The sequence below is a fragment of the Anomaloglossus baeobatrachus genome, chromosome 10 (assembly GCF_048569485.1).
Source record: "Anomaloglossus baeobatrachus isolate aAnoBae1 chromosome 10, aAnoBae1.hap1, whole genome shotgun sequence".
Lineage (NCBI taxonomy): Eukaryota > Metazoa > Chordata > Amphibia > Anura > Aromobatidae > Anomaloglossus > Anomaloglossus baeobatrachus.
The window spans coordinates 59,394,382-59,421,078 of record NC_134362.1 but is presented as its reverse complement, the minus strand read 5'-3'; the positions used below and the strand labels follow the sequence as shown (position 1 = coordinate 59,421,078).

Here is a 26,697-nt window from a genome sequence, read left to right as displayed (position 1 = left end):
GCACCCGGCAATCCAAAAAACACAGGGTCCAAGAAAGCGCTGGCCATACACATGAAGAACTGTATGGCAGATGTTTATTAAAAAATATTAATATCATACAACACGTTTTGGAGCGGAGCTCGCTCCTTCTTCAGGCCCCTGATTCCATAGGTTGGAACAGCACCCCTGGGATTGAGTTTTTCGGCCGCACGTGTGTCTCAGCGTTGTGCCTGGAGCTTGTACAACTATATCTGGTGAAAATATACTGTCCCTTATATTATTTTTTGCTAATTCCACATTTTTACACTTCCTCTATTTTTTATTTTCCTCATTTGATTATCCAGCCTTGTGTGATTTGATGTGATGTTGTGATAGGCCAACTAATCAAAAGAAGAGCCACGATTGCCATCAGATTAGAGGCGGTTCTCACGCCCCGAGTGAACACTGCAGTGGTGGCCACACTGGATCCTGCAAATCGGTTTAGCTTATATGTTGGGTAGAGGCCAATCCTTCTACTTATCTATTTTTTTCAGATTAGTCCTGACTAGTGCTTATTGACTATAATCGAAGCTGTAGCACTGGCGCTCCCTGCGTTCCCTGCTCTCCTCCTCCCACAGTGAAGCGCTACTCACAGCCGCAGCCAGCTCTCACATGTGTTGTGGTGTCTCCTCACTCCCTCACATGTACCCTCTCTGCTTCCTCCTCATGGGGCCTGTACACAGCACAAGTCCTCCGGGAGTGTTCCTGGGGCACATGCCGCTGCAGTTTTCTTAAAGGGCCAGCACATCACTCCCAGGAAGTGCTCTCAGCCTATCGCTGACAGGCACTGGGTACATAAGGCTCTCTCCCACTAGGGGAGGTGCCTGATCAACGTGTCTAGTTAGTTAGTGTTTGCCCTAGCCAGCTAGTTGTCAGATCCCCTTACCTGCTGTGCTTTTGCTACAGTGTACTACACCCCTGCCTGTCCAACCCGGCTGTGCCTCCAGGATCAGCTACTCCAGTGGCCTTGCTATCCCAGGGACTGTGCCTGGCCATCCCGGCTGTGCCTCCAGTCTCAGCTATCCTGGTGGCCTTGCTATACCAGGAATTGTGCCTATCCATCCCGGCCATGCCTCAAGCCTCAGCTACCCTGGTGGCGTTCTTTATCAAGAGACTATGCCTTCAAACCCGGCCATGCCTCTAGCCTCAGCTACACCGGTGGCCTTGCTATACCAAAGACTGTTCCTATCCACCCTGACAGTGCCTCAAGCCTCAGCTACGCCAGAGACCCTACCTGTCTGTCCTGGCCGTGCCATCTGCCTCTGCCAGTCTGATGGTCCCTGTCTACACTTGAGATTCAGCCCTGTCTACTCCTGTGTCCACCTCTGCCTAGGGGGTCAGCTGCCACAGTCCCTGTCCCTGCCCTGGGAGTCCTGATGTCCACCTCATGGTGGGCGCTTAGTCAAGTCCCTCCCACTAAACGGGTAAGCCCGGGGTTCCCCTGTGGTCCAGTGGGTCCACATTTGCTTGCCATAGTACCATCCCCAGCGGCGAGCATGATGGAAGCCCTATCTATAACAGTCTAACGACAATTATTTGATTGGTAGACATGCTTGAACATGAGATAGTCGGTTGTGACTAAGTGATATGTAAGCATGTGGATCATTGTAAAACGGCAAATATGTCACACCGCACCAACCTACGGAGAAATATTCTGTCCTATTACTGTGGGAAGAATATGTCCTTATGCACAGAATTTTTTTCTTAATTAATCTGCATACCTAGTCAATATAAGGTTGGATGTCTGACCCTCTATTGACCCTACTGTATAGGAATTACAGGAACAGCCGAGCCATCTGTTGTTCCGATTAGTAGGGGTGACAGAGGTGGGAACCCAACCCATCACAATATGGATATGAAATAAATGCCCTAAGTGATAAAACCCAATACAATCACGTATACAGGACTCATGGTGACTATGTATGTTATACCAGTCCCGTATGGCAGCTGGATGGAGGCGATTAGTTGTGCCTGAATTCTACAAGAAGCGTGAGCAGGAAATGTCTCAGTCATGTCCTCTACGTACCAGCAAGAAAACCTGATCAGTGCAGATGTTTTTCACATCGCCGCTGCGGCTGCTGCATAATTTCCCTCCTCTCAGTGGTTACAATAAATCTCTGTTACGTGCTTTCAGATGGAAATGTCTTGTTCCTCTCCAGATCTCCGCTTTATTCTGGACTAAAAGCAAAACACAAATGTAAATGACAAAGTGTGATAGAAATATCCATTAGGGCATTGTGCACACAGCGCCTTTTTCAGGAGGATGAACCCGCTGAGTTTTTCAAGAGCAAGATGTTTCAGGAAACACCAGCATTCTTTTTCTATTTTAGTAGTTTCTTAAACAATTTTTTTTACGTTTTTGACCACCAGTGGGTTTTTTTCAGTTTCTTCCCATCATTTTTGTGTCATCTTCTTTGCTAACATTTTACACATATTTTTGTTTTAAACTCAATGCAACAATTACAAAACCGCTAGCAAAAATTCTGGCAAAATGATCAAAAAGATGCTCGGGCTTCCTCTGATGTTTCCAATTGACTGCTGCTGTGAAGAATAGAACATCTTCAGATCGAAAAACACCTGAAGGGTGATCAGTTTACTTTTAAGCAGTTGGCATCTTTGGAAACCTGAAGTGGTTATAGTGGTAGTACTCGTAATGATGAGCGGGCACTACCATGCTCGGGTGCTCTGTACTCGTAACTAGTGATGAGCGGGCACTACCATGCTCGGGTGCTCTGTACTCGTAATGATGAGCGGGCACTACCATGCTCGGGTGCTCTGTACTCGTAACTAGTGATGAGCGGACACTACCATGCTCGGGTGCTCTGTACTCGTAATGATGAGCGGGCACTACCATGCTCGGGTGCTCTGTAATCGTAACTAGTGATGAGCGAGCACTACGATGCTCGGGTGCTCTGTACTCGTAACTAGTGATGAGCGGGCACTACCATGCTCGGGTGCTCTGTACTCGTAATGATGAGCGGGCACTACCATGCTCGGGTGCTCTGTAATCGTAACTAGTGATGAGTGAGCACTACGATGCTCGGGTGCTCTGTACTCGTAACTAGTGATGAGCGGGCACTACCATGCTCGGGTGCTCTGTACTCATAATGATGAGCGGGCACTACCATGCTCGGGTGCTCTGTAATCGTAACTAGTGATGAGCGAGCACTACCATGCTCGGGTGCTCTGTACTCGTAATGATGAGCGGGCACTACCATGCTCGGGTGCTCTGTACTCGTAATGATGAGCAGGCACTACCATGCTCGGGTGCTCTGTACTCGTAATGATGAGCGGGCACTACCATGCTCGGGTGCTCTGTAATCGTAACTAGTGATGAGCGAGCACTACGATGCTCGGGTGCTCTGTACTCGTAACTAGTGATGAGCGGGCACTACCATGCTCGGGTGCTCTGTACTCGTAATGATGAGCGGGCACTACCATGCTCGGGTGCTCTGTAATCGTAACTAGTGATGAGTGAGCACTACGATGCTCGGGTGCTCTGTACTCGTAACTAGTGATGAGCGGGCACTACCATGCTCGGGTGCTCTGTACTCGTAATGATGAGCGGGCACTACCATGCTCGGGTGCTCTGTAATCGTAACTAGTGATGAGCGAGCACTACGATGCTCGGGTGCTCAGTACTCGTAATGATGAGCAGGCACTACCATGCTCGGGTGCTCTGTAATCGTAACTAGTGATGAGCGAGCACTACCATGCTCGGGTGCTCTGTACTCGTAATGATGAGCGGGCACTACCATGCTCGGGTGCTCTGTACTCGTAATGATGAGCAGGCACTACCATGCTCGGGTGCTCTGTACTCGTAATGATAAGCGGGCACTACCATGCTCGGGTGCTCTGTACTCGTAATGATGAGCGGGCACTACCATGCTCGGGTGCTCTGTAATCGTAACTAGTGATGAGCGAGCACTACCATGCTCGGGTGCTCAGTACTCGTAACTAGTGATGAGCGAGCACTACCATGCTCGGGTGCTCAGTACTCGTAACTAGTGATGAGCGAGCACTACCATGCTCGGGTGTTCAGTACTCCTAACTAGTAATGAGCGGGCACTACCATGCTCGAGTGCTCATTACTCGTAACTAGTGATGAGCGAGCACTACGATGCTCGGGTGCTCAGTACTCGTAACTAGTGATGAGCGGGCACTACCATGCTCGGGTGCTCAGTACTCGTAACTAGTGATGAGTGAGCACTACGATGCTCGGGTGCTCAGTACTCGTAACTAGTGATGATCGGGCACTACCATGCTCCGGTGTTCAGTACTCCTAACTAGTGATGAACGGGCACTACCATGCTCGGGTGTTCAGTACTCCTAACTAGTGATGAGCGGGCACTACCATGCTCGGGTGCTCAGTACTCGTAACTAGTGATGAGCGAGCACTACCATGCTCAGGTGCTCAGTACTCGTAACTAGTGATGAGCGGGCACTACCATGCTCGGGTGTTCAGTACTCCTAACTAGTGATGAGCGGGCACTACCATGCTCAGGTGCTCAGTACTCCTAACTAGTGATGAGCGGGCACTACCATGCTCGGGTGCTCAGTACTCGTAACTAGTGATGAGCGGACACTACCATGCTCGGGTGCTCAGTACTCGTAACTAGTGATGAGCGGACACTACCATGCTCGGGTGCTCAGTACACGTAACTAGTGATGAGTGAGCACTACCATGCTCAGGTGCTCAGTACTCCTAACTAGTGATGAGCGGGCACTACCATGCTCGGGTGCTCTGTACTCGTAACTAGTGATGAGCGGGCACTACCATGCTCGGGTGCTCAGTACACGTAACTAGTGATGACTGGGCACTACCATGCTCGGGTGCTCTGTACTCGTAACTAGTGATGAGCGGGCACTACCATGCTCGGGTGCTCAGTACACGTAACTAGTGATAACTGGGCACTACCATGCTCGGGTGCTCTGTACTCGTAACTAGTGATGAGCGGGCACTACCATGCTCGGGTGCTCTGTACTCGTAATGAGCAGTCGGACGCTTGGCCGACTCGATTAATTAACTGAGTATAATCTATGGGGAACTTGAGGATTTTTCTGGGGGTCTTCTGGGAAAATGCTCAAGTTCCCCATAGACTTCCATTACACTTGGTTAACGAGTCAAGCCCAATTGAGGGTCAAAATGGTCGTTACGAGTACTGAGCACCCGAGCATGGTAGTGCCCGCTCATCACTAGTTACGAGTACTGAGCACCCGAGCATGGTAGTGCCCGCTCATCACTAGTTACGAGTACTGAGCACCCGAGCATGGTAGTGCCCGCTCATCACTAGTTATGAGTACTAAGCACCTGAGCATGGTAGTGCTCACTCATCACTAGTTACGAGTACTGAGCACCCGAGCATGGTAGTGCCCGCTCATCACTAGTTATGAGTACTAAGCACCTGAGCATGGTAGTGCTCACTCATCACTAGTTACGAGTACTGAGCACCCGAGCATGGTAGTGCCCGCTCATCACTAGTTAGGAGTACTGAACACCCGAGCATGGTAGTGCTCGCTCATCACTAGTTACGAGTACAGAGCATCCGAGCATGGTAGTGCTCACTCATCACTAGTTACGAGTACAGAGCATCCGAGCATGGTAGTGCTCACTCATCACTAGTTACGAGTACTAAGCACCCGAGCATGGTAGTGCTCACTCATCACTAGTTACGAGTACAGAGCACCCGAGCATGGTAGTGCTCACTCATCACTAGTTACTAGTACTGAGCACCCGAGCATGGTAGTGCCCGCTCATCACTAGTTACGAGTACCGAGCACCCGAGCATGGTAGTGCTCACTCATCACTAGTTACGAGTACTGAGCACCTGAGCATGGTAGTGCTCACTCATCACTAGTTACGAGTACTGAGCACCCGAGCATGGTAGTGCCCGCTCATCACTAGTTACGAGTACTGAGCACCTGAGCATGGTAGTGCCCGCTCATCACTAGTTACGAGTACTGAGCACCTGAGCATGGTAGTGCCCGCTCATCACTAGTTACGAGTACTGAGCACCCGAGCATGGTAGTGCTCACTCATCACTAGTTACGAGTACTAAGCACCCGAGCATGGTAGTGCCCGCTCATCACTAGTTACGAGTACTGAGCACCCGAGCATGGTAGTGCCCGCTCATCACTAGTTACGAGTACTGAGCACCTGAACATGGTAGTGCTCACTCATCACTAGTTACGAGTACTGAGCACCCGAGCATGGTAGTGCCCGCTCATCACTAGTTACCAGTACTGAGCACCCGAGCATGGTAGTGCTCACTCATCACTAGTTACGAGTACTGAGCACCTGAGCATGGTAGTGCTCACTCATCACTAGTTACGAGTACTAAGCACCCGAGCATGGTAGTGCCCGCTCATCACTAGTTACGAGTACTGAGCACCCGAGCATGGTAGTGCCCGCTCATCACTAGTTACGAGTACTGAGCACCCGAGCATGGTAGTGCCCGCTCATCACTAGTTACGAGTACTGAGCACCTGAACATGGTAGTGCTCACTCATCACTAGTTACGAGTACTGAGCACCCGAGCATGGTAGTGCCCGCTCATCACTAGTTACGAGTACTGAGCACCTGAACATGGTAGTGCCCACTCATCATTAGTTACGAGTACTGAGCACCCGGGCATGGTAGTGCCCACTCATCACTAGTTACGAGTACTGAGCACCTGAACATGGTAGTGCTCACTCATCACTAGTTACGAGTACTGAGCACCCGAGCATGGTAGTGCCCGCTCATCACTAGTTACCAGTACTGAGCACCTGAGCATGGTAGTGCCCGCTCATCACTAGTTACGAGTACTGAGCACCCGAGCATGGTAGTGCTCGCTCATCACAAGTTACGAGTACTGAGCACCCGAGCATGGTAGTGCCCACTCATCACTAGTTACGAGTACAGAGCACCCGAGCATGGTAGTGCTCGCTCATCACTAGTTACGAGTACTGAGCACCTGAGCATGGTAGTGCCCGCTCATCACTAGTTACGAGTACTGAGCACCCGAGCATGGTAATGCCCGCTCATCACTAGTTACGAGTACAGAGCACCCGAGCATGGTAGTGTCCGCTCATCACTAGTTACGAGTACAGAGCACCCGAGCATGGTAGTGTCCGCTCATCACTAGTTACGAGTACAGAGCACCCGAGCATGGTAGTGCCCACTCATCACTAGTTACGAGTACAGAGCACCCGAGCATGGTAGTGTCCGCTCATCACTAGTTACGAGTACAGAGCACCCGAACATGGTAGTGTCCGCTCATCACTAGTTACGAGTACAGAGCACCCGAGCATGGTAGTGCTCACTCATCACTAGTTACAAGTACTGAGCACCTGAGCATGGTAGTGCCTGCTCATCACTAGTTACGAGTACTGAGCACCCGAGCATGGTAGTGCCCACTCATCACTAGTTACGAGTACTGAGCACCCGAGCATGGTAGTGCCCGCTCATCACTAGTTACGAGTACTGAGCACCCGAGCATGGTAATGCCCGCTCATCACTAGTTACGAGTACAGAGCACCCGAGCATGGTAGTGCCCACTCATCACTAGTTACGAGTACAGAGCACCCGAGCATGGTAGTGCCCGCTCATCACTAGTTACGAGTACAGAGCACCCGAGCATGGTAGTGCCTGCTCATCACTAGTTACGAGTACTGAGCACCCGAGCATGGTAGTGCCCGCTCATCACTAGTTACCAGTACTGAGCACCTGAGCATGGTAGTGCTCACTCCTCACTAGTTACGAGTACTGAGCACCTGAGCATGGTAGTGCTCGCTCATCACTAGTTACGAGTACTGAGCACCTGAGCATGGTAGTGCTCGCTCATCACTAGTTACGAGTACAGAGCACCCGAGCATGGTAGTGCCCACTCATCACTAGTTACGAGTACAGAGCACCCGAGCATGGTAGTGCCCGCTCATCACTAGTTACGAGTACAGAGCACCCGAGCATGGTAGTGCCCGCTCATCACTAGTTATGAGTACTGAGCACGCGAGCATGGTAGTGCCCGCTCATCACTAGTTACGAGTACAGAGCACCTGAGCATGGTAGTGCCCGCTCATCACTAGTTACGAGTACTGAGCACCCGAGCATGGTAGTGCTCACTCCTCACTAGTTACGAGTACTGAGCACGGTAATGCCCGCTCATCACTAGTTACGAGTACAGAGCACCCGAGCATGGTAGTGCTCACTCATCACTAGTTCCGAGTACAGAGCACCCGAGCATGGTAGTGCTCACTTATCACTAGTTACGAGTACAGAGCACCCGAGCATGGTAGTGCTCACTCATCACTAGTTACGAGTACTGAGCACCCGGGCATGGTAGTGCTCGCTCATCACTAGTTACGAGTACTGAGCACCTGAGCATGGTAGTGCCCGCTCATCACTAGTTACTAGTACAGAGCACCTGAGCATGGTAGTGCCCTCTCATCACTAGTTACGAGTACAGAGCACCCGAGTATGGTAGTGCTCACTCATCACTAGTTACGAGTACTGAGCACCCGAGCATGGTAGTGCCCACTCATCACTAGTTACGAGTACTGAGCACCTGAGCATGGTAGTGCTCACTTATCACTAGTTACGAGTACAGAGCACCTGAGCATGGTAGTGCCCGCTCATCACTAGTTACGAGTACAGAGCACCTGAGCATGGTAGTGCTCACTCATCACTAGTTCCGAGTACAGAGCACCTGAGCATGGTAGTGCTCACTTATCACTAGTTACGAGTACTGAGCACCTGAGCATGGTAGTGCTCACTTATCACTAGTTACGAGTACAGAGCACCTGAGCATGGTAGTGCCCGCTCATCACTAGTTACGAGTACAGAGCACCTGAGCATGGTAGTGCTCACTCATCACTAGTTACGAGTACAGAGCACCTGAGCATGGTAGTGCTCACTTATCACTAGTTACGAGTACTGAACACCTGAGCATGGTAGTGCTCACTCATCACTAGTTCCGAGTACAGAGCACCTGAGCATGGTAGTGCTCACTCATCACTAGTTACGAGTACTGAGCACCTGAGCATGGTAGTGCTCACTTATCACTAGTTACGAGTACAGAGCACCTGAGCATGGTAGTGCCCGCTCATCACTAGTTACGAGTACAGAGCACCTGAGCATGGTAGTGCTCACTCATCACTAGTTACGAGTACAGAGCACCTGAGCATGGTAGTGCCTGCTCATCACTAGTTACGAGTACAGAGCACCTGAGCATGGTAGTGCTCACTCATCACTAGTTACGAGTACAGAGCACCTGAGCATGGTAGTGCTCACTTATCACTAGTTACGAGTACTGAACACCTGAGCATGGTAGTGCTCACTCATCACTAGTTCCGAGTACAGAGCACCTGAGCATGGTAGTGCTCACTCATCACTAGTTACGAGTACTGAGCACCTGAGCATGGTAGTGCTCACTTATCACTAGTTACGAGTACAGAGCACCTGAGCATGGTAGTGCCCGCTCATCACTAGTTACGAGTACAGAGCACCTGAGCATGGTAGTGCTCACTTATCACTAGTTACGAGTACTGAACACCTGAGCATGGTAGTGCTCACTCATCACTAGTTCCGAGTACAGAGCACCCGAGCATGGTAGTGCCCACTCATCACTAGTTACGAGTACTGAGCACCTGAACATGGTAGTGCTCACTCATCACTAGTTACGAGTACTGAGCACCCGAGCATGGTAGTGCCCGCTCATCACTAGTTACCAGTACTGAGCACCTGAGCATGGTAGTGCCCGCTCATCACTAGTTACGAGTACTGAGCACCCGAGCATGGTAGTGCTCGCTCATCACAAGTTACGAGTACTGAGCACCCGAGCATGGTAGTGCCCACTCATCACTAGTTACGAGTACAGAGCACCCGAGCATGGTAGTGCTCGCTCATCACTAGTTACGAGTACTGAGCACCTGAGCATGGTAGTGCCCGCTCATCACTAGTTACGAGTACTGAGCACCCGAGCATGGTAATGCCCGCTCATCACTAGTTACGAGTACAGAGCACCCGAGCATGGTAGTGTCCGCTCATCACTAGTTACGAGTACAGAGCACCCGAGCATGGTAGTGTCCGCTCATCACTAGTTACGAGTACAGAGCACCCGAGCATGGTAGTGCCCACTCATCACTAGTTACGAGTACAGAGCACCCGAGCATGGTAGTGTCCGCTCATCACTAGTTACGAGTACTGAGCACCCGAGCATGGTAGTGCCCGCTCATCACTAGTTACCAGTACTGAGCACCTGAGCATGGTAGTGCTCACTCCTCACTAGTTACGAGTACTGAGCACCTGAGCATGGTAGTGCTCGCTCATCACTAGTTACGAGTACTGAGCACCTGAGCATGGTAGTGCTCGCTCATCACTAGTTACGAGTACAGAGCACCCGAGCATGGTAGTGCCCACTCATCACTAGTTACGAGTACAGAGCACCCGAGCATGGTAGTGCCCGCTCATCACTAGTTACGAGTACAGAGCACCCGAGCATGGTAGTGCCCGCTCATCACTAGTTATGAGTACTGAGCACGCGAGCATGGTAGTGCCCGCTCATCACTAGTTACGAGTACAGAGCACCTGAGCATGGTAGTGCCCGCTCATCACTAGTTACGAGTACTGAGCACCCGAGCATGGTAGTGCTCACTCCTCACTAGTTACGAGTACTGAGCACGGTAATGCCCGCTCATCACTAGTTACGAGTACAGAGCACCCGAGCATGGTAGTGCTCACTCATCACTAGTTCCGAGTACAGAGCACCCGAGCATGGTAGTGCTCACTTATCACTAGTTACGAGTACAGAGCACCCGAGCATGGTAGTGCTCACTCATCACTAGTTACGAGTACTGAGCACCCGGGCATGGTAGTGCTCGCTCATCACTAGTTACGAGTACTGAGCACCTGAGCATGGTAGTGCCCGCTCATCACTAGTTACTAGTACAGAGCACCTGAGCATGGTAGTGCCCTCTCATCACTAGTTACGAGTACAGAGCACCCGAGTATGGTAGTGCTCACTCATCACTAGTTACGAGTACTGAGCACCCGAGCATGGTAGTGCCCACTCATCACTAGTTACGAGTACTGAGCACCTGAGCATGGTAGTGCTCACTTATCACTAGTTACGAGTACAGAGCACCTGAGCATGGTAGTGCCCGCTCATCACTAGTTACGAGTACAGAGCACCTGAGCATGGTAGTGCTCACTCATCACTAGTTACGAGTACAGAGCACCTGAGCATGGTAGTGCTCACTTATCACTAGTTACGAGTACTGAACACCTGAGCATGGTAGTGCTCACTCATCACTAGTTCCGAGTACAGAGCACCTGAGCATGGTAGTGCTCACTTATCACTAGTTACGAGTACTGAGCACCTGAGCATGGTAGTGCTCACTTATCACTAGTTACGAGTACAGAGCACCTGAGCATGGTAGTGCCCGCTCATCACTAGTTACGAGTACAGAGCACCTGAGCATGGTAGTGCTCACTCATCACTAGTTACGAGTACAGAGCACCTGAGCATGGTAGTGCTCACTTATCACTAGTTACGAGTACTGAACACCTGAGCATGGTAGTGCTCACTCATCACTAGTTCCGAGTACAGAGCACCTGAGCATGGTAGTGCTCACTCATCACTAGTTACGAGTACTGAGCACCTGAGCATGGTAGTGCTCACTTATCACTAGTTACGAGTACAGAGCACCTGAGCATGGTAGTGCCCGCTCATCACTAGTTACGAGTACAGAGCACCTGAGCATGGTAGTGCTCACTCATCACTAGTTACGAGTACAGAGCACCTGAGCATGGTAGTGCCTGCTCATCACTAGTTACGAGTACAGAGCACCTGAGCATGGTAGTGCTCACTCATCACTAGTTACGAGTACAGAGCACCTGAGCATGGTAGTGCTCACTTATCACTAGTTACGAGTACTGAACACCTGAGCATGGTAGTGCTCACTCATCACTAGTTCCGAGTACAGAGCACCTGAGCATGGTAGTGCTCACTCATCACTAGTTACGAGTACTGAGCACCTGAGCATGGTAGTGCTCACTTATCACTAGTTACGAGTACAGAGCACCTGAGCATGGTAGTGCCCGCTCATCACTAGTTACGAGTACAGAGCACCTGAGCATGGTAGTGCTCACTTATCACTAGTTACGAGTACTGAACACCTGAGCATGGTAGTGCTCACTCATCACTAGTTCCGAGTACAGAGCACCCGAGCATGGTAGTGCCCACTCATCACTAGTTACGAGTACTGAGCACCTGAACATGGTAGTGCTCACTCATCACTAGTTACGAGTACTGAGCACCCGAGCATGGTAGTGCCCGCTCATCACTAGTTACCAGTACTGAGCACCTGAGCATGGTAGTGCCCGCTCATCACTAGTTACGAGTACTGAGCACCCGAGCATGGTAGTGCTCGCTCATCACAAGTTACGAGTACTGAGCACCCGAGCATGGTAGTGCCCACTCATCACTAGTTACGAGTACAGAGCACCCGAGCATGGTAGTGCTCGCTCATCACTAGTTACGAGTACTGAGCACCTGAGCATGGTAGTGCCCGCTCATCACTAGTTACGAGTACTGAGCACCCGAGCATGGTAATGCCCGCTCATCACTAGTTACGAGTACAGAGCACCCGAGCATGGTAGTGTCCGCTCATCACTAGTTACGAGTACAGAGCACCCGAGCATGGTAGTGTCCGCTCATCACTAGTTACGAGTACAGAGCACCCGAGCATGGTAGTGCCCACTCATCACTAGTTACGAGTACAGAGCACCCGAGCATGGTAGTGTCCGCTCATCACTAGTTACGAGTACAGAGCACCCGAGCATGGTAGTGTCCGCTCATCACTAGTTACGAGTACAGAGCACCCGAGCATGGTAGTGCTCACTCATCACTAGTTACAAGTACTGAGCACCTGAGCATGGTAGTGCCTGCTCATCACTAGTTACGAGTACTGAGCACCCGAGCATGGTAGTGCCCACTCATCACTAGTTACGAGTACTGAGCACCCGAGCATGGTAGTGCCCGCTCATCACTAGTTACGAGTACTGAGCACCCGAGCATGGTAATGCCCGCTCATCACTAGTTACGAGTACAGAGCACCCGAGCATGGTAGTGCCCACTCATCACTAGTTACGAGTACAGAGCACCCGAGCATGGTAGTGCCCGCTCATCACTAGTTACGAGTACAGAGCACCCGAGCATGGTAGTGCCTGCTCATCACTAGTTACGAGTACTGAGCACCCGAGCATGGTAGTGCCCGCTCATCACTAGTTACCAGTACTGAGCACCTGAGCATGGTAGTGCTCACTCCTCACTAGTTACGAGTACTGAGCACCTGAGCATGGTAGTGCTCGCTCATCACTAGTTACGAGTACTGAGCACCTGAGCATGGTAGTGCTCGCTCATCACTAGTTACGAGTACAGAGCACCCGAGCATGGTAGTGCCCACTCATCACTAGTTACGAGTACAGAGCACCCGAGCATGGTAGTGCCCGCTCATCACTAGTTACGAGTACAGAGCACCCGAGCATGGTAGTGCCCGCTCATCACTAGTTATGAGTACTGAGCACGCGAGCATGGTAGTGCCCGCTCATCACTAGTTACGAGTACAGAGCACCTGAGCATGGTAGTGCCCGCTCATCACTAGTTACGAGTACTGAGCACCCGAGCATGGTAGTGCTCACTCCTCACTAGTTACGAGTACTGAGCACCTGAGCATGGTAATGCCCGCTCATCACTAGTTACGAGTACAGAGCACCCGAGCATGGTAGTGCTCACTCATCACTAGTTACGAGTACAGAGCACCTGAGCATGGTAGTGCTCACTCATCACTAGTTCCGAGTACAGAGCACCCGAGCATGGTAGTGCTCACTTATCACTAGTTACGAGTACAGAGCACCCGAGCATGGTAGTGCTCACTCATCACTAGTTACGAGTACTGAGCACCCGGGCATGGTAGTGCTCGCTCATCACTAGTTACGAGTACTGAGCACCTGAGCATGGTAGTGCCCGCTCATCACTAGTTACTAGTACAGAGCACCTGAGCATGGTAGTGCCCTCTCATCACTAGTTACGAGTACAGAGCACCCGAGTATGGTAGTGCTCACTCATCACTAGTTACGAGTACTGAGCACCCGAGCATGGTAGTGCCCACTCATCACTAGTTACGAGTACTGAGCACCTGAGCATGGTAGTGCTCACTTATCACTAGTTACGAGTACAGAGCACCTGAGCATGGTAGTGCCCGCTCATCACTAGTTACGAGTACAGAGCACCTGAGCATGGTAGTGCTCACTCATCACTAGTTACGAGTACAGAGCACCTGAGCATGGTAGTGCTCACTTATCACTAGTTACGAGTACTGAACACCTGAGCATGGTAGTGCTCACTCATCACTAGTTCCGAGTACAGAGCACCTGAGCATGGTAGTGCTCACTTATCACTAGTTACGAGTACTGAGCACCTGAGCATGGTAGTGCTCACTTATCACTAGTTACGAGTACAGAGCACCTGAGCATGGTAGTGCCCGCTCATCACTAGTTACGAGTACAGAGCACCTGAGCATGGTAGTGCTCACTCATCACTAGTTACGAGTACAGAGCACCTGAGCATGGTAGTGCTCACTTATCACTAGTTACGAGTACTGAACACCTGAGCATGGTAGTGCTCACTCATCACTAGTTCCGAGTACAGAGCACCTGAGCATGGTAGTGCTCACTCATCACTAGTTACGAGTACAGAGCACCTGAGCATGGTAGTGCTCACTTATCACTAGTTACGAGTACAGAGCACCTGAGCATGGTAGTGCCCGCTCATCACTAGTTACGAGTACAGAGCACCTGAGCATGGTAGTGCTCACTCATCACTAGTTACGAGTACAGAGCACCTGAGCATGGTAGTGCTCACTTATCACTAGTTACGAGTACTGAACACCTGAGCATGGTAGTGCTCACTCATCACTAGTTCCGAGTACAGAGCACCCGAGCATGGTAGTGCTCACTTATCACTAGTTACGAGTACAGAGCACCCGAGCATGGTAGTGCTCACTTATCACTAGTTACGAGTACAGAGCACCCGAGCATGGTAGTGCTCACTTATCACTAGTTACGAGTACTGAGCACCTGAGCATGGTAGTGCTCGCTCATCACTAGTTACGAGTACAGAGCACCTGAGCATGGTAGTGCTCACTTATCACTAGTTACGAGTACAGAGCACCTGAGCATGGTAGTGCTCGCTCATCACTAGTTACGAGTACTGAGCACCTGAGCATGGTAGTGCCCGCTCATCACTAGTTACGAGTACAGAGCATCCGAGCATGGTAGTGCCCACTCATCACTAGTTACGAGTACTGAGCACCCGAGCATGGTAGTGCTCACTCATCACTAGTTACGAGTACTGAGCACCCGAGCATGGTAGTGCTCACTTATCACTAGTTACGAGTACAGAGCATCCGAGCATGGTAGTGCTCACTTATCACTAGTTACGAGTACAGAGCACCTGAGCATGGTAGTGCCCGCTCATCACTAGTTACGAGTACAGAGCATCCGAGCATGGTAGTGCCCACTCATCACTAGTTACCAGTACTGAGCACCCGAGCATGGTAGTGCTCACTCATCACTAGTTACGAGTACTGAGCACCCGAGCATGGTAGTGCTCACTTATCACTAGTTACGAGTACAGAGCATCCGAGCATGGTAGTGCTCACTTATCACTAGTTACGAGTACAGAGCACCTGAACATGGTAGTGCCCGCTCATCACTAGTTACGAGTACAGAGCACCTGAGCATGGTAGTGCCCACTCATCACTAGTTACGAGTACAGAGCACCCGAGCATGGTAGTGCCCGCTCATCACTAGTTACGAGTACAGAGCACCTGAGCATGGTAGTGCCCGCTCATCACTAGTTACGAGTACAGAGCACCCGAGCATGGTAGTGCCCGCTCATCACTAGTTACGAGTACAGAGCACCTGAGCATGGTAGTGCTCACTCATTACTATCCCTGAACCTACCAGTGATTCAAGGAGAATTTCCAGAAAATAAAAGCTCAACTTATCCCTCCACTCTCCTTGTTCTCTAAATGTTGGGAATGATATCAGTGATAAACTTGATTTTCTTGGTTCCCGGAGGATTCAAGTTCAAGGTGAAGCCGCACCTCTGAATAAGCTCAAAGGATCAACATAAATGTCCCGGGCCAAAATTAAAATCTATATCAGGTGCTTCACCTACCCTTCCACCATGTCATTAATAATATTGGTGTCTACATATGTGGCACAGGAACCTAGGTACGACTACTATAGCTGCACCCCTTATAGTTAAAGTGAGGTATTGGTGCTATACTCTGTAAATCTACATGTAACGTTATTATACTATTAGGCTGTGTACAGATACAGTCTTTTTGCTGAGTTTTTGATGAAAAAAACTAATCGGAATATCTAGGTTTTTGGAGGAGGATTTGGAGATTTCTTTCTCAATTTCTGCTCCAAAACCTCCTTGTCCAGGTAACTTTAGTAAGTTTCCGAAGCAGTTTTGAAGTTTTCTTTTGCCCTGCAGCTTTTTGCAGCCTTTTGATTGGACAGTGCCAAGTTTGGAGCAGATTCCATCAAGATTCGCTGCAAAGAAGTGACACTCACTTTATATTAAAGGGAACCGGTTATGTAGAAAAATGCTATTAACCTGCAGATATGCGGTTAATCTGCAGGTTAATAGCAATTTGAACCTGCCCGGTGCCCTCACATTCAACCCCGCTGCCGGGAGGAAATTAACTTTAATCCTCCTGGCAGGTTTTGTTCATGGGGGTGGTGCCAGTGTATACAAAGTGGCGGCTATAATGGCTCCGCGCACTGACTGACAGCTGATTCCAATGCTGAGCACCTGTCAGTCAGTGCAGAGGGCACAGTTACAAATGCTGCTCTCCATACACAGAGTGGTGAGGGGTGACTGAACCGGCACCGCCCCTCTGACTGCAACCAGAACCCTGCTGGGAGGATTAACGCTTATTTCCTCCCAGCAGCGGACTGTACAGGGACATGGTCTGATCATACCCTAGCTCCTGGGTAGAGAAGGACACAAAAAGAGAGTATATAGACAGAATAGAATGGGATCACACCTGATTCTTTCTGTGAGGTAAAACCTTTCATTGCATGTTTTTAAACAATGTTTCACCTCACAGAAAGCAGCAGCTGTCCTGTCTGTATACTCTTGTTTCCTCCCCAGACCAGGAGATGTGGTATGATCAGACCATGTCCCTGTATGGTCAGACACAACCATTACACAGTACACAGCAGGGACACATATATAACATTGTCCCAGCACAGGAATATTCTGAAAATTTACAAATAATGAATGATTAAAAGATCTGGATAAGGAAACCAAAGAACACAGTATAAAAAATAACAAAACAAAACAAAAAAAAAACAAAACACAGACAAATCCAAGAAAAAACAAATTAAATAAGGCCCCAACATAAAAGGCCTCATTCAGACGCCTGTGAATTACGCACGTGTTCTATTCATGATTTTGAGGGATAAAATAATTACCCATTATAGTCTATAGTGCGATTTACATTTCCCTTTTTTCATGTAGACCAAAAAAAAAATCAATGAGAACCTAACAATGATGAAAACGTACTCCATAACACTGAAGAATGGACCGTGTTTGTATGTATGGGACAAATCATAGACATCTGATTCAGGCCTAGGGACTAGTGATGAGCGAGTATGCTTGTTACTACTCGGTACTCGCACGAGTATCACTGTACTCGGGCTGCTCGGCGGGCACCGAGTAATTTCGCGATACTCGTGCTGTACTCGTGGTCTTCATCCCTGCATGTTGGCGCTCTTTTGAGAGCCAGCCCTCATGCAGGGATTGGCTGGCAGACCACTGCAATGCCACAGCCCTGTTAGTTGTGGAATTGCAGTGATTGGCCGGCCCGCACAGCGTGACCGAGCCTTTATACCGGCGGGCGCGCTGTGCTCTGTACACAGCCATCTCATATTCCCTGCTTTCCACGCCCACAGGCGCCTATGATTGGTTGCAGTGAGACACGCCCCCACGCTGAGTGACAGGTGTCTCACTGCACCCAATCACAGCAGCCGGTGGGCGTGTGTATACTGTGCAGTGAAATAAATAATTAAATAATTAAAAAAACGGCGTGCAGTCCCCCTATTTTAATACCAGCCAGATAAAGCCATACAGCTGAAGGCTGGTATTCTCAGGATGGGGAACTCCACGTTATGGGGAGCCCCCCAGCCTAACAATATCAGCCAACAGCCGCCCAGAATTGCCGCATACATTAGATGCGACAGTTCTGGGACTGTACCCGGCTCTTCCCGATTTACCCTAGTGCGTTGGCAAATCGGGGTAATAAGGAGTTAATGGCAGCCCATAGCTGCCACTAAATCCTAGATTAATCATGTCAGGCGTCTCCCTGAGATTCCTTCCATGATTAATCTGTAAATTACAGTTAATAAACACACACACCCGAAAAATCCTTTATTAGAAATAAAAAACAATAACAAAGTCCCTCATTACCAATTTATTAACCCCGACAAACCCTCCATGTCCGGCGTAATCCACGGACCTCCAGCGTCGCATCCAGCTCTGCTACATGCAGGTGACAGGAGCTGCAGAATACACCGCCGCTCCTGATCGGGGAACGGTAAGTAAGAGAGAGGGGGGAGAATGACCGACAGACTGTGAGAGGGGGACAGACAAGACAGAGAGAGACCGACAGACAGACAGAGAGACCGACCGACGGGAGATAGAATGAAAAAAAAAATGACCGACATCGCTAGTAAAAAGCACAAAACGTGCGTTTTGGACATCGGAGTGCCACACAAGGTTTTACGTAAAATCTTTCATGTATTAATCTCAAAAAGTAACATACACCAGCTCTATCTCACTATTGGGTATGTGCCCTTAACATTTCCGCCATGAAAAATCATTTTGGTGTCATTTTGGAAGGTTTTCTGGTGAGTCCGTAAAAATGGCGTAAAACGCGGACAAAATTGTTCACAGCTGTGACTTTTGAGTGATAAATGCTTCAAGGGGTCTTCCCCATGCTGATGCCATGTCATTTGAGCACTCTTCTGAGACTTTTGTGCCATTTTTAGGGTTTCTACATGCTGCCGGGGGGTCATTTCACAAAAATACTCGGGTCTCCCATAGGATAACATTGGGCTCGGTGCTCGGGCCGAGTACACGAGTATCTTGGGATGCTCAGCCCGAGCCTCGAGCACCCGAGCTTTTTGGTACTCGCTCATCACTACTAGGGACCATTTTTACTCTAGAAAGACTGTGATGGTCAGGGACCCGACTGTCTGCGAAAGAAATGAGATCTGGCCGTTTTGATCTGAGTTATGGATCTACTATGCCCATTCAAATCAATTTATCCACAAAACCCCCCAAAAAACGTACAGCAAACACGTCATATGTGCGCCATCCAAACGCTGTCCTTTTAAATGGCACAAGCTTCTACATTTATATATTTCACAGATGAAAACCCCCCTCAGATGCCTCATTCGTAGCAAAAAAGGACACGAGGATCAAAAATAGGTGACAAACGCACAGCTGAATGACACCTTATCAGGGCGCGTGCTCATGTCAGGGATATTCTCGCGCTAGAAATCAGTCCGAGTTTCGTCAGTGTTTGGTCAGAGTTTAATCCATGTTTTTGATCAGAGTTTCAGCAGTGTTTGGTCAGAGTTTAATCCATGTTTTTGATCAGAGGTTCGTCAGTGTTTGGTCAGAGTTTCATCAGTGTTTGGTCAGAGTTTCATCAGTGTTTGGTCAGAGTTTCATCAGTGTTTGGTCAGAGTTTCATCAGTGTTTGGTCAGAGATTGATCAGTGTTTGGTCAAAGATTCATCAGTGTTTGGTCAGAGATTGATCAGTGTTTGGTCAGAGATTGATCAGTGTTTGGTCAGAGATTCATCAGTGTTTGGTCAGAGATTGATCAGTGTTTGGTCAGAGATTGATCAGTGTTTGGTCAGAGATTCATCAGTGTTTGGTCAGAGATTGATCAGTGTTTGGTCAAAGATTCATCAGTGTTTGGTCAGAGATTGATCAGTGTTTGGTCAGAGTTTCATCAATGTTTGGTCAGAGTTTAATCCATGTTTTTGATCAGAGGTTCGTCAGTGTTTGGTCAGAGTTTCATCAGTGTTTGGTCAGAGTTTCATCAGTGTTTGGTCAGAGTTTCATCAGTGTTTGGTCAGAGTTTCATCAGTGTTTGGTCAGTTGGTCAGAGTTTAATCCATGTTTTTGATCAGAGGTTCGTCAGTGTTTGGTCAGAGTTTCATCAGTGTTTGGTCAGAGTTTCATCAGTGTTTGGTCAGAGTTTCATCAGTGTTTGGTCAAAGATTCATCAGTGTTTGGTCAGAGATTCATCAGTGTTTGGTCACAGATTCATCAGTGTTTGGTCACAGATTCATCAGTGTTTGGTCAGAGATTCATCAGTGTTTGGTCAGAGTTTCATCAGTGTTTGGTCAGAGTTTCATCAGTGTTTGGTCAGAGTTTCATCAGTGTTTGGTCAAAGATTCATCAGTGTTTGGTCAGAGATTCATCAGTGTTTGGTCACAGATTCATCAGTGTTTGGTCAGAGATTCATCAGTGTTTGGTCAGAGTTTCATCAGTGTTTGGTCAGAGTTTCATCAGTGTTTGGTCAGAGATTGATCAGTGTTTGGTCAAAGATTCATCAGTGTTTGGTCTGAGTTTCATCAGTGTTTGGTTTGAGTTTCATCAGTATTTGATCAGAGATTCATCAGTATTTGATCAGAGATTCATCAATGTTTGATCAGAGTTTCATCAGTGTTTGGTTTGAGTTTCATCAGTGTTTGATCAGAGTTTCATCAGTATTTGGTCAAAGTTTTGTCAGTATTTAGTCAGTTTCATCAGCATTTGGTGAGAGATTAATCAGTATTTGGTCAGAGATTCATCAGTATTTGGGATTAGCATTTCATCAGTATTTGGTCAGAGTTTCATCACTGGTCAGAGTTTCATCAGTGTTTGGTCAGAGATTGATCAGTGTTTGGTCAGAGTTTCATCAATGTTTGGTCACAGATTCATCAGTGTTTGGTCAGAGATTCATCAGTGTTTGGTCAGAGTTTCATCAGTGTTTGGTCAGAGTTTCATCAGTGTTTGGTCAGAGTTTAATCCATGTTTTTGATCAGAGGTTCGTCAGTGTTTGGTCAGAGTTTCATCAGTGTTTGGTCAGAGATTGATCAGTGTTTGGTCAAAGATTCATCAGTGTTTGGTCTGAGTTTCATCAGTGTTTGGTTTGAGTTTCATCAGTATTTGATCAGAGATTCATCAGTATTTGATCAGAGATTCATCAATGTTTGATCAGAGTTTCATCAGTGTTTGGTTTGAGTTTCATCAGTGTTTGATCAGAGTTTCATCAGTATTTGGTCAAAGTTTTGTCAGTATTTAGTCAGTTTCATCAGCATTTGGTGAGAGATTAATCAGTATTTGGTCAGAGATTCATCAGTATTTGGGATTAGCATTTCATCAGTATTTGGTCAGAGTTTCATCACTGGTCAGAGTTTCATCAGTGTTTGGTCAGAGATTGATCAGTGTTTGGTCAAAGATTCATCAGTGTTTGGTCAGAGTTTCATCAGTGTTTGGTCAGAGTTTCATCAGTGTTTGGTCAGAGTTTCATCAGTGTTTGGTCAGAGTTTCATCAGTGTTTGGTCAGTTTCATCAGTATTTGGTCAGAGTTTCATCACTGTTTGGTCAGAGTTTTGTCAGAGTTTTGTCAGTGTTTGGTTTGACTCACACGAATGTATGAAAAAACAGTCCCATTCTCGTTTGCGAGAGTAGGATGATTTTTTCTCACTTGTCATCCTTGTGCTGCCAGTGTGCTGTCAGTGTGCAATCCGTTTTTTTTCCTCAGCAGCTGTTACTCATTTACAGTGTTCTCTGCTACATGATAGAATTGTATTTAGAAAAACTGATGTCACTAGGATGGTCCGTGTGCCGTCCGTTTTTTCCTCGCACCCACTGACTTGTATTGGTGAGTCTCGAACGTATTCTGGATCACATCGTAGCATGTTGCGACTTTTCTCGCATCCACAATCTGGATGCAAGAAAACCTGACCAACTGCTCTCCCTCATTGACTAACATTGGTCAGAGTGCAATGCGAGATTTTCTCGCATTGCACTCGTCCGTTTTTCATGCTCGTGTGAGCGTACCCTTGTGATCAGAGTTTTGATCAGAGTTTTGTCAGTGTTTGATCAGTGTTTCATAATTTCATCAGTGTTTGTGATCAGAGTTTCATCAGTGTTTGGTCAGAGTTTCATCAGTATTTGTTTCAGAGTTTCATCAGTATTTGTTTCAGAGTTTCATCAGTATTTGTTTCAGAGTTTCATCAGTATTTGGTCAGAGTTTCATCAGTATTTGGTCAGAGTTTCATCACTGTTTTTGGTCAGAGATTCATCAGAGTTTGTTCAGAATTTCATCAGTGTTTTTGATCAGTTTTATCAGTTTTTTTCTGATGAGAAAAAAAAAAATTCTCCACCTTCTCTTATCTGTCTGTAAAATACGGAAAGCACCTGGAGGACATCTGAGCGCTGTCTGATTTTTTTCAGGCTTCCACGGACTTTCAACGCTTTACTCGATCCATCATCGGACATGTCTATGATTTTGCACAGATCACCCGATCAGTAAAAAGTCACGGACATGAGAAAAGCCCCATAGAGTGCGATCTGTGAATAATACCGATATCACTCGTACGTCAAAAAACTGATTGGAGAATGGGCTTTGTAAAAAGGAGTTCACTTGCATCATGTCATCTCAGCCATACAACGCCAGTCAGCGAGCGCCCCGCAGCAGTGCCATAACATCACCCCCACAACAGTGTTATAACATCACCCCCACAACAGTGTTATAACATCTCCCCCACAGCAGTGTTATAACATCACCCCCCACAACAGTGTTATAACATCACCCCCCACAACAGTGTTATAACATCACCCCCCACAACAGTGTTATTACATCACCCCCCACAACAGTGTTATTACATCACCCCCCACAACAGTGTTATAACATCACCCCCACAACAGTGTTATTACATCACCCCCCACAACAGTGTTATTACATCACCCCCCACAACAGTGTTATAACATCACCCCCACAACAGTGTTATTACATCACCCCCCACAACAGTGTTATTACATCACCCCCCACAACAGTATTATTACATCACCCCCCACAACAGTGTTATAACATCACCCCCCACAACAGTGTTATAACATCACCCCCACAACAGTGTTATAACATCACCCCCCACAACAGTGTTAAAACATCTCCCCCACAGCAGTGTTATAACATCACCCCCCACAACAGTGTTATGACATCACCCCCCACAGCAGTGTTAAAACATCTCCCCCCACAACAGTGTTAAAACATCTCCCCCCACAACAGTGTTATAACATCACCCCCCACAACAGTGTTATGACATCACCCCCCACAGCAGTGTTAAAACATCTCCCCCCACAGCAGTGTTATAACATCACCCCCCACAACAGTGTTATGACATCACCCCCCACAACAGTGTTAAAACATCTCCCCCCACAGCAGTGTTATAACATCACCCCCCACAACAGTGTTATAACATCTCCCCCACAGCGGTGCCATACATCATCCCCACAGAAGTGTCACCCCCATTGCCCCAGACGTGCTGAGAATGTCACTGGTGGCAGATAAAATAAACAGGGGGGGGCAAAATAATGGAAAAAAGTGAATAAATAAAAAGATGGCGAATATCCAGTTAAGAACTAAACAGTCAAGATTGTTATATGTATGAACTATGCCCCGAATAGACCGGCGCTGAGAGGTGCGGATGAAGCAGAGCTGGATTTCTGATTTAACTCTTTAAGCCTGAAGTGTATTAATACCCAGCCATAGAAACACAGGAGCAGTGATCCTACTCGGTGATATGACGGATGGCACCAAAACACAATCCCGGCTCTGCTACATCTGTCCGGATACCATCGCCCTCAGTCCATTCCCCCCCTAATAGCGCTTACCTCCGTCATACAGGACAATGCAGTCACTTTTTCAGTCCACTAAGAAGCTCCAAGGCTTTGCTGCATTACTAGGCCGTGTTGCCATGGGTGACTGTTACATAGCGACGGGCAAATAAAAAGCAGGAATTAGCATAACTAAACATTTGTGCCCTTAGGTAATTGGAGACCAGGTTGCTTTGTGGCTTTGGTTGAGTAAAGAAGCAGAAAATATTAACCCTTTGTGTCTCACAGCAGTGCAGACACTTAAGAGGAAAGAAAAAGTTTTTATTTGGTTTAGTTATTGTGTTTTATATATACATACACACACACACACCTATATATAGATAGATATATATACACACACACACCTACCTATACACATATATATATATATATATATATATATACACGAATACACACACACACATGCACCTATATATAGATAGATATATATACACACACACACACACACCTATACATATATAAATATATATATATATATATATATATATATATATATATATATATATACACGAATACACACACACACATGCACCTATATATAGATAGATATATATACACACACACACACACACCTATACATATATAAATATATATATATATATATATATATATATATATATATATATACACGAATACACACACACACATGCACCTATATATAGATAGATATATATACACACACACACACACACCTACCTATACATATATATATATATATATATATATATATATATATATATACACGAATACACACACACACACATGCACCTACAGTTAGGTCCAGAAATCTTTGGACAGTGACACAATTTTGGCGAGTTGGGCTCTGCATGCCACCACATTGGATTTGAAATGAAACCTCTACAACAGAATTCAAGTGCAGATTGTAACGTTTAATTTGAAGGTTTGAACAAAAATATCTGATAGAAATTGTAGGAATTGTCACATTTCTTTACAAACACTCCACATTTTAGGAGGTCAAAAGTAATTGGACAAATAAACCAAACCCAAACAAAATATTTTTATTTTCAATATTTTGTTGCGAATCCTTTGGAGGCAATCACTGCCTTAAGTCTGGAACCCATGGACATCACCAAACGCTGGGTTTCCTCCTTCTTAATGCTTTGCCAGGCCTTTACAGCCGCAGCCTTCAGGTCTTGCTTGTTTGTGGGTCTTTCCGTCTTAAGTCTGGATTTGAGCAAGTGAAATGCATGCTCAATTGGGTTAAGATCTGGTGATTGACTTGGCCATTGCAGAATGTTCCACTTTTTTGCACTCATGAACTCCTGGGTAGCTTTGGCTGTATGTTAGGGGGCATTGTCCATCTGTACTATGAAGCGCCGTCCGATCAACTTTGCGGCATTTGGCTGAATCTGGGCTGAAAGTATATCCCGGTACACTTCAGAATTCATCCGGCTACTCTTGTCTGCTGTTATGTCATCAATAAACACAAGTGACCCAGTGCCATTGAAAGCCATGCATGCCCATGCCATCACGTTGCCTCCACCATGTTTTTCAGAGGATGTGGCGTGCCTTGGATCATGTGCCGTTCCCTTTCTTCTCCAAACTTTTTTCTTCCCATCATTCTGGTACAGGTTGATCTTGGTCTCATCTGTCCATAGAATACTTTTCCAGAACTGAGCTGGCTTCATGAGGTGTTTTTCAGCAAATTTAACTCTGGCCTGTCTATTTTTGGAATTGATGAATGGTTTGCATCTAGATGTGAACACTTTGTATTTACTTTCATGGAGTCTTCTCTTTACTGTTGACTTAGAGACAGATACACCTACTTCACTGAGAGTGTCCTGGACTTCAGTTGATGTTGTGAACGGGTTCTTCTTCACCAAAGAAAGTATGCGGCGATCATCCACCACTGTTGTCATCCGTGGATGCCCAGGCCTTTTTGAGTTCCCAAGCTCACCAGTCAATTCCTTTTTTCTCAGAATGTACTCGACTGTTGATTTTGCTACTCCAAGCATGTCTGCTATCTCTCTGATGGATTTTTTCTTTTTTTTCAGCCTCAGGATGTTCTGCTTCACCTCAATTGAGAGTTCCTTAGACCGCATGTTGTCTGGTCACAGCAACAGCTTCCAAATGCAAAACCACACACCTGTAATCAACCCCAGACCTTTTAACTACTTCATTGATTACAGGTTAACGAGGGAGACGCCTTCAGAGTTAATTGCAGCCCTTAGAGTCCCTTGTCCAATTACTTTTGGTCCCTTTAAAAAGAGGAGGCTATGCATTACAGAGCTATGATTCCTAAACCCTTTCTCTGATTTGGATGTGAAAACTCTCATATTGCAGCTGGGAGTGTGCACTTTCAGCCCATATTATATATATAATTGTATTTCTGAACATGTTTTTCTAAACAGCTAAAATAACAAAACTTGTGTCACTGTCCAATTATTTCTGGACCTAACTGTATATATAGATAGATATATATACACACACACACACACACACACACCTACCTATACACATATATGTATATATACACGAATACACACACACACACACACACACACACACACACACACATACACACACACACACACACACACTTTAAAGAGGATGTTTTATTATTTTTATTATTGACTTCTTACATATAAGCCTGTAAAAGATGTGTTATAACCACTCGGGTTAATGTTACCACTTTT

General features: G+C 47.2%; 1 protein-coding gene across 4 annotated transcripts in view; it reads right to left on the bottom strand.

Moving 5' to 3' along the window:
- The window catches only part of LRRC56 (leucine rich repeat containing 56), a 70,243-nt gene extending 46,130 nt beyond the window's left edge, over window positions 1-24,113 (bottom strand). For 3 of the 4 annotated variants that reach the window (XM_075326329.1, XM_075326334.1, XM_075326333.1), the window contains exons 1-2: window positions 24,038-24,113; window positions 2,045-2,196 (exon numbers count right to left, since the gene is read on the bottom strand). The gene's annotated coding sequence lies outside the window, so the exon portion shown is untranslated. The remainder of the gene's footprint in view (window positions 1-2,044; window positions 2,197-24,037) is intronic. The other variant, XM_075326332.1, reaches the window with a different exon arrangement.
- Between the last annotated feature and the right edge of the window lie 2,584 nt (window positions 24,114-26,697).